Source organism: Carcharodon carcharias, chromosome 20 (assembly GCF_017639515.1).
Source record: "Carcharodon carcharias isolate sCarCar2 chromosome 20, sCarCar2.pri, whole genome shotgun sequence".
Taxonomy (NCBI): Eukaryota; Metazoa; Chordata; class Chondrichthyes; order Lamniformes; family Lamnidae; genus Carcharodon; species Carcharodon carcharias.
The window spans coordinates 69763220-69775271 of NC_054486.1; positions in this window are offsets into that span (position 1 = coordinate 69763220).

Sequence of the window (12052 nt, forward strand, 5' to 3'; positions counted from 1 at the left end):
GAGGCATTCAGTCTATAAAGCCTATTCTAGCTCTCTGAAAGAGTTTCCAATTAATCCTACTCCCTTTCTCTTTCCCCATAAATTTGCAGTTATCTTCCTTTGTAAGGAGAGATCCAATTCCCTTTCAAAATCGCTATAAAATTTGCTTCAAGCACTCTTTCAAACAATCCATTCCAGATCATAAAACTCACTGACTTGATAAAACATCTCCTCATTTTTCCCCTGGCTTTTTTGTTAATTATTTAAAATCAGTGTACTCTGATTAGTGACTCTCCTGCCAGTGGTAACAGTTTGCCTCTGTGTACTCTTTCAAAATCCCCATGAATTTGAATACCTTTCTTAAATCCCCCTTTAATCCTCTCTGCTCTGATGAGCACAATCTCAGCTTCTCTAGTCTCTCCAGATAACTGAAACCCCACATCTCAGGTACCACCCTAATTTTTTCTGTACCTTCTCCAAGGCCTTGACATTCATTCTAAAGTGTGGTGCCCAGAATTGGACACAATAGCTGATATCTAACAAGTGACTTATAAAGGTTTAGCTTATTAATTTTTTTTATTCTCCTGCAATATTTATAAAGCCATGGATCCCTGCTTTATCAATTTGTCCTGCCACCTTCAAAGATTTATTATGTGATTCCCAGGTTGCCCTGTTCTTGCACCCCCTTTAAAATGTTACTATTTAGTTTATATTGCCTTGCATCATTTTTCCATCCAAAATATATCAGTTCACACTTCTCTGCAATAAATATCACCTGTCATGTGCCTGCCCTTTTCATCAGTCCGCCTATTGTAGCTGCTACTATCCTTCTCACTGTATACTACGTTTCCAAGCATTGTGTCATTTAAAAAAAAAATGAACAGATATATAAACAGAAAACTTAATGGAAATCTGGAAGAATTCATTACACTCAAATGAAAGATTTTCAAAGCATCATTGTAGCTTCATCATGCATGAGATAGTAAAGCTGCCTCATGATTGGAATTAATTTGGGATTCCACACATTCTTTTATATCATATCCTGGAGGTGAAATCACCTGGCAATCAATTGTGGACTATTTCTTGTTAAATCTGCAGTAACTATGGCACAGTCATGAATCATTTCCATGAATATTCATGTATCAAGAATATGAAGCAGTCTTATATTGCACTGCCATCCTAAAAATTGATGCACAATAGAGAGAAACAATGAACCACAATATACATGTAAAAAATGACAGATAACAGGGAATGGTTTTGGCTATAACTAATCTTCGGGTATATACTTTGGAACAAATCTTGTTCATCATCCCTTGTATTCGCTTTCTTTTTCCATTATTCAATATTTATTTCATAGCTTATGCCTCCACCTTTGAAAGGGCTTTGTTGATCAGATAACCAACTGGTTATTGTCTGCCTCTACTTCAGTACCAAAGAACTGGCTATCAGTTACACATTTCATTTAGTCCCTTAACAAATGAGATTCTATAAATGCAGGAAAACATGGAAAATTGGCCTGCTAGACATGATCTTAATTAAACCTGATTAGGAAACAATTTAGATAAGTAAGTCCTTGGGATTGGTAATTGGAAATAATGCTCATTCCATTTGCTTTTTATTATTAAAGATAACAAGGGTAAAATCTCACAAGCAGAATAATTTCAGGCTATTTTTCTACATCTTCAAGTCATAACTAGAGTTAAACCATACCAGAAAAGTTATACATATTTTAAGATATTGGGGGGAGTTTTAACTCAACAAGGTGGGTGGGTTTTATGAGTGGGCGGAAACTGTCGGCTCCATCCACTGCAGGTGATGTTTCTAAAATATAGCAATCTACTGCCCACAAGTGCATCTCATGTATGGTTAATGCCATATCTGCCAGGGCTGGCATTTTTAAGCCCTTCTCAACTCATGAGGCCAGTCAGGGTGAATGGATGCTTAGTTTTGCCCTCTGATTGGCTTCCCATAGGTCCAGGGAGTTATCAGTTGCACACATGTGGCAAAGATTGCCATGCCTACTCCTGTGCAGGGGCAGACTAGTCCATCAGACAGAAGACAGCAAGTAGGGCTCTGACTGAGAGGGGTGGGGCAAGGGGTCAGTTGTGGAAGCGCTTTGACCCGTCCTCACTTCCGTGTCCTTTTTCTCCATTTTCCCTCTCGAGGCCTGCCTGCACTTCCCTGGTAGCCAAGAGCTGGAGGGCATTTTGCTACACTTCAGTGAGGCACCAAACAGCGAAGGCCAGGTTTTTCTCAATACTGTTTAAGATGGCAGAAAGAGAGGAGAGGTCATTGGTAAGGGCCAGCAAGGGCTCATTGGATTGTCACATCAGATGCTTCATGCAGGTGGCGTGCTCTCCATGGACATAGACATCAGTGCACAGGCCTGAGACATCTGGCACTCATGTTAGAGAGAGACTCCTTCAATCTCTCTTCCAATTGTGTGCAGTATGACTCGAAAGGCTGACAGAAACTCTCATTTCCTGCTGCTGCACCCCACTCCCCACAAAGATTGTCTTCTTTGTTGATGATTCCCAAGGCCCAGTGAATGCATCCAACTAAGTAGAACTTGGAGAGTCCTATATCCTTCAATGTTTACTTTTCACTGCTATCTTCTGATGTATGCTTCACCATGTGACAACCCAACTACCTGTCTGGCTGATCCACCAAGATGTGTGTATCTGAGCTGGTGAACAGTGCACGAGACCTGTAATGGTACCACCTCAGTGATTGAGCTCCTCTAAGGATTCTTCATCCTCCTCCTGCCTCACTACCTGTGGGACACTTGATGAGCCTGTGGGAGATGAAAGATATGAACTAGAATTAACAAGGTAAGATGGTGCTAAGTCATCATTGTACATATCAAAATCTTTAGTGGGTCCGGACATCAAAACGACATGAGTGAGTTTTGTATGCCACGTGGCTATGTGATATTAAATTTGTCACCAGATAGTGGGAGATTCTCATCTCTCTATCTTCCATAGCCAGGCATGACAAGATTGACTTACCTCCAGTGTGTCCTCTGCATCCAGGCGTCAAACTGGAGATGACCTCCAGCGTCACCTCTAGTTCTCTGCCTCTCCTTCAGTTCTGTGCTGTCTTCTCCTGCAAGGAGACAAAGAAGAGACCTATGAGTGTGAGCAATTGAATATATTGAGAGGACGGAAGGGCAACATTTTTGGAGGGTCACTGTGAGTGATGGTGTGACAATGTATTAAGTTGAGGGTAAGTTTCAGTGATAGCTACAAATGGAGATGTGAGGAGGTGTCTAGTTAGAGAGAGGGGTGCACCTGCACCTGGCATAAGGAGTGATGTGCAGGTGAAGGCTTAGGAAAGCAGTGTGAGACGTAGGGTGCGGGGGTTGAGGTAAGACGCACATCAAGATATAGTTGAATGTGCTATGCCACTCATTTTTCCTGCCCTGATTAGGTCATTGAACCTCTACCAGCACAGTTTCCATTAGCATGGGACTGCACTCCCACTGCTGACCACCTCTGTCATTTCCAGCAACAAATACTTGTTTTTGGAGCAACCACAAACATCTTCCTTTATGGTAGGTATAACTCCAACCAGTGGAGAGTTTTCCTCCTCATTCTCATTGACTCCAGTTTTGCTAGGGCTCCTTGATGCCACACTCAGTCAAGGGAAGTCACTCTCACCTCATCTCTGGAGTTCAGCTCTTTTGCCCATATTTGGACCAAGGCTGTAATGAGGTCAGGATTTGAGTGGCTCCATGGAACCCAAACTGAGTGTCAGTGAACAGATTATTGCTGAATAGTGATGCTTGATAGCACTGCCGATTACACCTTCCATCATGATCAAGGGTATACTGATGCAGTGGTAGTTGGCTGGGTTGGATTTGTCCTCCTTTTTGTGGACACAACATAGCTGGGAAATTTTCCACATTGCCAGGTAGATGCCAGTGTTGTAGCTGCATTGGAACAACTTGGTGAGAGGTGTGCTAGTTCTGGCGCACAAGTATTCCGTACTGTTGCTGGAATGTTGTCAGGGCCCATAGCCTTTGCCGTATTCAGAGCCTTCAGCTGTTTTTTGATATCATGTGGAGTGAATTGAATTGGCTGAAGACTGGCATCTGTGTTGCTGAGGACCTCTGGAGGAGGCCAAGATGGATTATCCACTCAGCACTTCTGGCTGAAAATGTTTGCAAATGCTTCAGCCTTGTTTTTTGCACTATGTTGAGCTACCCCACTATTTCAGATGGAGATATTTGTGCAGCCTCCTCCTCCTGTTAGTTTGTTAATTGTCCATCACCATCCATGACTGGATGTGGCAGGACTGCAGAGCTTAGACCTGATCCATTGATTGTGGGATTGCTCAGCTCTGTCTAGTGCATGCTGCTTCTGCTGTTTGGCACGCAAGTAATCCTCTGTTGTAGCTTCACCAGGTTGACACCTCATTTTTAGTATGCCTGGCACTGCTCCTTGCATGCCCTCCTGCACTCTTCACTGAACCAGGGTTGATATCCCAGTTTGATGGTCATAGTAGAATGGGGGACATGCCAGGCCATGAGGTTGCAGATTGTATACAATCCTGCTACTGCTGATGGCCCACAGCATCTCATGGATGCCCAGTTTTGAATTGCTAGATCTTTTTGAAATTTATTGCATCTAGCATGGTGGTAATGCCACACAACACAGAGTTGTACCTCAATGTGAAGGTGGGACCCTGTCTCCACAAGGACTGTGTGGTGGTCACTCCTACTAATACTCTCACGAGCAGATGCATCTGAGGCAGGTAAAATGGCGAGGACAAGGTTAAGTAGGTTTTTCCCTCTTGTTGGTTCCATCACCAACTGCTGCAGACCCAGTCTACCAGGTGTCTCCTTTAGGACTTAGTCAACTTGATCAGTAGTGATGTTATCGAGCTACTGTTGGCAACAGTCCCCCAACCAGCATATATTCTGTGTCCTTTCCACCCTTGATGCTTCTTCTAATTGGAGTTCAACATGCAGGAGTAATGGTTCATCAGCCAACGATGCACAGTAGGTGATAATCAGCAGGAGGTTTCCTTGCCCATGTTTGACCTGATGCCATGGAGTCAATGTTGAGGACTCCCAGGGCAATTCCATCCCAATTGTATATCACCATGCTGCCAGTGGGAGAGGACATACCCAGAGATGGTGATGTCTGGGATATTATCTGTAAGGTATGATTCAATGAGTATGACGACGTTAAGCTGTTGCTTGAGTAGTCTGAGGGACAGTTCTCCCAATTTTAGGGCAAGCCCCCAGATGTTAGTAAGGTTGTTGTTTCCAGGTGACCTGTCTGGTTTCATCCCATTAAGGCTCATAAGGGTTTGATACAACTGAATGGCCTGCCATTTAAGATTCAACCAAATTGCTGTGAGACTAGAATATCATGCAGGGCAGGCATGTCCTTTCCTAACGTGGCATTAGTGAACCAGATGTGTTCATGGTCACCAGATTTATTGATTGATTTTAAATTCCACCAGCTGCCATAGTGGGATCTGAACCCATATGCCCAGAGTATTAGACTGGACCTCTGGATTAGTAGTTCAATGACATTACTACTACACCACTGCCTCCATTCAACATTTAGTTGCTAAAATGTGAGAACTAGTACACTAATGTTAGTGAATATAGCTTGTGATGCACCGTGCCATGCAGATCAGAACTTCCCTCGGTTAAGTTTTCAGCCTTTCTGATCTCAGCTTTGACAGTAGTCATTGTTCTAAAGTGATCTCAGTGTTTCCAGCCTGGAAGAGGGCAAAAAGAAAGTCTTTAATTTTTGTGCCTTATACTCCAAATAAGATTTTTGATTATTTGTGAGTCACTGAACCATAGCTAATGTTGTGATTTTACTGTGGGGCAGGGCAATGAGGCAGGCCTCAAGTCTATCTCAATTGAATGGGGATTGAACCCCACTCTGTTGATATTGTTCTGAACCACACACTAGCTCTCTAGCCAACTGAGCTAACCAGACCCCCTTGAGCATTATTGCATCTCGCAAAAATGTCTCATAATGTTTCAAATTAATAAATTACTGTTACCAAAGGTCAGTGACTGCTGTTACATCGCCAAATGCAGCAGCAATTTTGTGCACAGCACGGTCATACAAATAACGCAGGGTTAAAACTATTGACTGCATGGAAATTAATACAATAATCAGGCAGCATAATGGCACTAGATGTTAGAATGATAATATTTAGTGCCCTAGAGGAAGGACAGACACTAATTCAAATCATTCTGTTGCCAATCTCATCTATGATGAGCAAGGAGACACCGTGCAGAGACTTTAACTTCTCCAATGTAAATTGGAGGAAGCAATCCACTCAGTAGGTCCTTCGTGTCTTTTGGCAGCTTACTACCAGGGACATTAGTGATAGTCTGGGAATAAGCCATGTGGCTGTCATCTCATCAGTAAGATTAGGCACACTGATGATGGAAAATGTTCCAAGAAAAGAATTTTAAAAAATCAAATATATGAATAGTCAGAAAAGGACTCCAGTTTTTTGTTGCAACTTCTCAATTAAAAGTTGGTATTCCTCTGCTATATGTTATTCTATATGTATTTTCATACTATAATAATAAAAACTACAATAGCTTCTTCAAGCCATAATAGTTTATTTAAATTGCAATACCTTATTTAATTCTCTGCCGTTTCTTCATGGTATCCAGATGCAAGAACCCTTATTAATTTCTTCCCATATTTTAACAATTACTCAGACTTTGCATATTCCTTTGAATAATAGTTTTTAAATCCCACTATATAATTAAGATAAGGAACTTATAGTGATGCCCACTAATTAGTGCCCCTTATGCAATACATTTTAGGATGAAGAGCACATTCATTGCCTAAGGTATTTTGCAAATGAAAGGAGTGAACTGATCAAAGAGCTTGGAGAAGAATTGGAAAGTTGTGTGGGCAAACTGAAGAATGATGTTGCAAAAATCATCAGAAGAAAGAAAGAACTTCAGATTGATGCAACAGCATTGACTTAAACTGAAAACCTGGAACAGAAATTGTATCCATGTTATTTATATGGTGTCAACTGTTATGTAATCAAAATAAAGCTAAAGAATTTCTCTCACTTTTTATTAGGCTTCAACAATAATTCTAGATTTTTTTTCTTTCTTCTTGGGATGTTGGTGATGCTGACATTGTAGTAATTATTGCCCTGAGGCAATAGTAGTTAACCATTGGATGTTGGTTCTAGGTTGGGCATTGCATGGATTTGAACCAGGCATGTTGAACGAATGGCGATATATATGTTCACTGTGGGATGATTTGTGACTTGGCGATGATGCTTTTCTGCCTGTGTCTTTCTTGATGGTTGAGTCATGGGGCTGGGGGTTGCTCTAGAAATAATTTTGTTGAATTACTGAAGTGTAACCTATAGATAGTACATTAGGACATAAAAATTAAGAGGAGTAGGCCATTTAGCCCCTTGAGCCTGCTCCATCATTTGATAGGATCAGGCCTGATCTGATTGTGGCCCCAACGTCACCCCCTGGCTACCCCCCCCATAACCCTGGACTTCCTTGTTGATCAAAAATCTGTCTAACTCAGCCTTGAATCTATTCAATGATCCAGCCTCTATTGCTGTCTGGGGAAGAGGATTCCACAGAGAAAAAATTCTCCTCATCCTGGTCCTAAATGGGAGACACCTTGTTTTTAAATTGTGTACCCTAATTCCAGACTTCTCCACCCATTCTTCTCAACTCCAATGGGTACAGGCCCAACCTGCTCAACCTTTCTTCATAAGACAACTCCTTCATCCCTGGAATCAGTCAAGTGAACATTCTCTGAACTGCCTCAAATGCAATTACATCCCTTCTTAAGGCCAGAGACCAAAGCTACACAGTACTCTAGATGTGGTCTCACCAAAGCCCTGAATAGCTACAGTAACACCTCCTTACTTATATATTCAATTTCCCTTGCAATAAACAATTCCATTTGCCTTCCTAATCAATTTCTGTACCTGCATACTAACTTTTTGTGATTCATGTGCCAGGACACCCAGGTCCCTCTATACGTTGGAGCTCTGCAATCCCTCTCCATTTAAATAATATAATGCTTTTCTATTCTTTCTTGCCAAAGTGGACAAGTTCATATTTTCTCACATTATAACTCAATTTGCCAAATTTTTGACCAGTTATCGGACCTATCTAAAGCCCTTTGTAGACTCTTTATGTCCTCTTGACAACTTACTTTTCTACCTATCTTTGTGTCACCAGCAAACTTAGCTACCATACATTTGGCCCTTTCATCCAAATCATTTATAAATAGTTGAAGTACCAGCATTGATCCCAATGGCACTCCAATTGTAACATCTTACCAATCCAAAGACGACCAATTTATCCCTACTCTCTGCTCCCTGTTAGCTAACCAATCCTCTATCCATGAAAGAGTGTGTAATAACCTTATCAAATGATTTTTGGAAATCTATGTGCACCAGGTCTACAGGTTCTCTTTTATCCACATTGCTTGTTACTTCATCAAAAAACTCTAATAGATTCATCAAACATGATTTCCCTTTCAAAAAAGCATGTTGACACTGCTTGTTTGCGTTAACATTTTCTAAGTGCCTGCTATAACCTCCTTAATAGATTCTAGCATTTTTCCTATGATAGATAGGTGTTAGGCTAACTAGCCTGTAATTTCCTCCTTTCTGTCTCACACCTTTCTTGAATAGGGGAGTTACATTTGCTATTTTCCAATCTGATGGTACCTTTTTTCTCTGATGTTGGATAGTCCATGGAATTTTCTTCCCCAGAGAGTGGAGGCAGGGTCGTTGAATACTTTCAAGGCTGAATTAGACAAGGGAGTCAAATGTTACGTGGGGTAGATAGAAAAGTAGAGTTGAGGCCACAATCTCGTCAGCCATGACCTTATCAAATGGCAGGACAGGCTCAAGGGGCCAAATGGTTTCCTGCTGCTCCTAATTCATATGGTTGTACATATGGAAAAGGGAGAACTGCAAGGAGGCAACATGACCGATTGTGGAAGGAGTGCTGCAGTGAAATAGAAAAGAATTTCACCAATCATCAGAAGGAGAGAGCTACAATCAACAGGATCTGGCCACTGATCATCGGTAGAAGGGAACTGTAATCAACAAGAGCTGGCAACCTTGGGGGAATTGGAGAACCATTTTTTATAACATATTTGGACATTGTATAGCTCAGGCACCTTTATCCTAAGGCAGAATAAGAAAGACATATTTCTATGGAGGGCATTGTATTGTCAGGCAGACTAAAAGGGGCCTTGTTTTACCATTGAAATCTACAAACAATTTTATCTTTCTCTCACTCATATGGACTCGAAACGTTAACTCTGTTTCTCTCTCCACAAATGCCAGCATTTTATGTTTTTATTATTATTAAAAAAAGCTTGTTTAGCTTAAGAGTCTTTGGGTGATTCATTAATTATTTCCCTTGTCATTTGTGGTTCAAAACGAACTATAAGCCTGAGAAAAGGATAATAAGGCTCCCAGCCAGATGATCTCCAGTAGACAAGACAGGATTATTATTAGCTGTGTGGTACACTATCCATCTCACAGATGTACAGCAGTGCATGTTTTGATTTGTCGGAATCAGGTCTGTTTATGAGAATTGCCTTTTTACCATCAGCATAAGATAAAAGCATTGGCACCCTTAGTGCAAAACTATCTTTAATCTTTTAATTTCACTTCACTTGAAGTTGCTTTCCTTAATCTATCTCCAAGCCCAAAATCAGGTTTGCATGAGTTATGATATTTGGAATGAAGTTGTGGTTGATAGAGACACTAGTTCAATACATGGTGCTATGGGTGGAGTTGGTCTATTTTGCCAAGTGAGAGCTAGACTTTTAAACTCACCGAGGATAGTACCTCCCAAATTTTATGGGGAGGATCTTCCAGTCGGTGAACAGGGGTGGGGCCTGCTCACCGACACATAAAATGACACGGGATGACATCGGGTGGAACTCCCAATGTCACCCCGTGTCATTTTCATTTTCGGGTTGGCAGGGGCGCAGCCAAATCAGCTGTGCGCCCGCTGACCTGTCAACGGCCTATTGAGGCCATTTAAAAAGTACTTAACATCATTTATTGGCCTGCCCATCCAACCTTAGGGTTGAGCCTAGCACACTACCCTGAGCATCTCCTGCAGTGATATCCTAGAACTGAGATGATTGACCTCCAATAACCACAACATCTTCCTTTGTGCTAGGTATGACTCTAACCAGTGGAGAGTTTTCCCCCTGATTTCCATTGACTCCAATTTTGCTAGGGCTGCTTGATTCCACATGCAGTTAAATGCTGACTTGATGTCAAGGAGAGTCACTCTCACCTCACCTCTGCTGTTCAACTCTTTTGTCCATGTTTGAACCAAGGCTGTAATGAGGTCAGAAGCTGAGTGATCCTGGTAGAACCCAAACTGAGTGTCAGTGAGCAGTTTATTGCCAAGCAAGTGCCGCTTGATAGCACTGTTGACGACCCCTTCCATCACTTTGCTGATCACGATGGAGAATAGACTGATGGGGTGGTAGTTGGCCGGGTCAGATTTGTCCTACGTTTTGTGGACAGGACATACCTGTGCAATTTTCCACATTGCTGGGTGGATGCCTGTGTTCTAGATGTACTGGAACAACTTGGCTAAGGGCGTGGCAAGTTTTGGAGCACAAGTCTACAGTACTATTGCCGGATTATTGTCAGGGCCCAGTATCCAGTATCCAGTGCTTTCAGCCATTTCTTGATATCACGTGGAGTGGATCGAGTTGGCTGAAGATTGGCATCTGTGATGCTGGGGACCTCTGGAGGGGGCTGAGATAGATCATCCACTTGGCACTTCTGGCTGAAAATTCTTGCAAATGCTTTAGCCTTATCTTTTACACTGATTAGCTAGGCTCCTCCATCATTGAGGATGGGGATATTTGTGGAGCCTTATCCTCCAATGAGTTGTTTAATTGTCTACTACCATTCATGACTGGATGCGGCAGGACTGCTGATCCGTTGGTCGTGAAATCGCTTAGCTCTGTCTAAGACTTGCTGCTTATGCTGTTTGGCATTCAAGTAGTCCTGTGTTGTAGCTTCAGCAAGTTGACACCTCATTTTTAGGTATGCCTGGTGCTGTTCCTGGCATGCTTTCCTGCACTCTTCATTGAACCATGGTTGATCCCCTGTCTTGATGGTAATGATAGAGTGGGAAAATGCTGGGCCATGAAGTTACAGATTGTGGTTGAGTACAATTCTGCTGCTGCTGATGGCCCACAGTGCCTCATGGATGCCCAGTCTTGAGTTGCTGAATCTGTTCGAAATCTATCCAATTTAGCACTATGGTAGTGCCACATAACACAATGGAGGGTGTCCTTAATGTGAAGCTGGGACTTCGTCTCCACGAGGACTATGTGGTGGTCACTCCTACCGATACTGTCATGGACAATGCATCTGTGGCAGGCAGGTTAGTGAGGATGAGGCTGATTATGTTTTTCCCTGTTGTTGGTTCCCTCACCACCTGCCACAAACCCAGTCTAGCAACTACGTCCTTTAGGACTTGGCCAGCTTGGTCTCTGGTTGTGTCATCAAGCCACTATTGATGTACGTTGAAGTCCTCCACACAGAGTACATTCTGCACTCTTGCTGCCCTCAGTGCTTCCTCCAAGTGGTGTTCAACATGGAGGAGCACTGATTCATCAGCTGAGAAAGGGTGGTACGTGGTAGGCAACAGGAGATTTCCTTGGCCATGTTTGACCTGATGCCAAGAGACGTCATGGGGCCATGAGTCGATATTGAAGACAGCTAGGACAACTCCCTCCTGACTGTATACCACTGTGCCGCCACCTCTGCAGGGCCTGTTCTGCTGATGTGACAGGGCATACCCAGGGATGGTGATGGTGGTGTCTGGGACATGATCTGTAAGGTATGATTCCGTGAGCATGACTTTATCAGGCTGTTGCTTGACTAGTCTGTGGGACAGCTCTCCAATTTTGGCACAAGCCCCCAGACATTAGTAAGAAGGACTTTGCAGGGTCGACAAAGCTGGCTTTGCCATGGTCGTTTGCGATGCCTAGCTTGATGCCAGGCATTGGTTTCATTCATCCGGTTTCATTCCTTT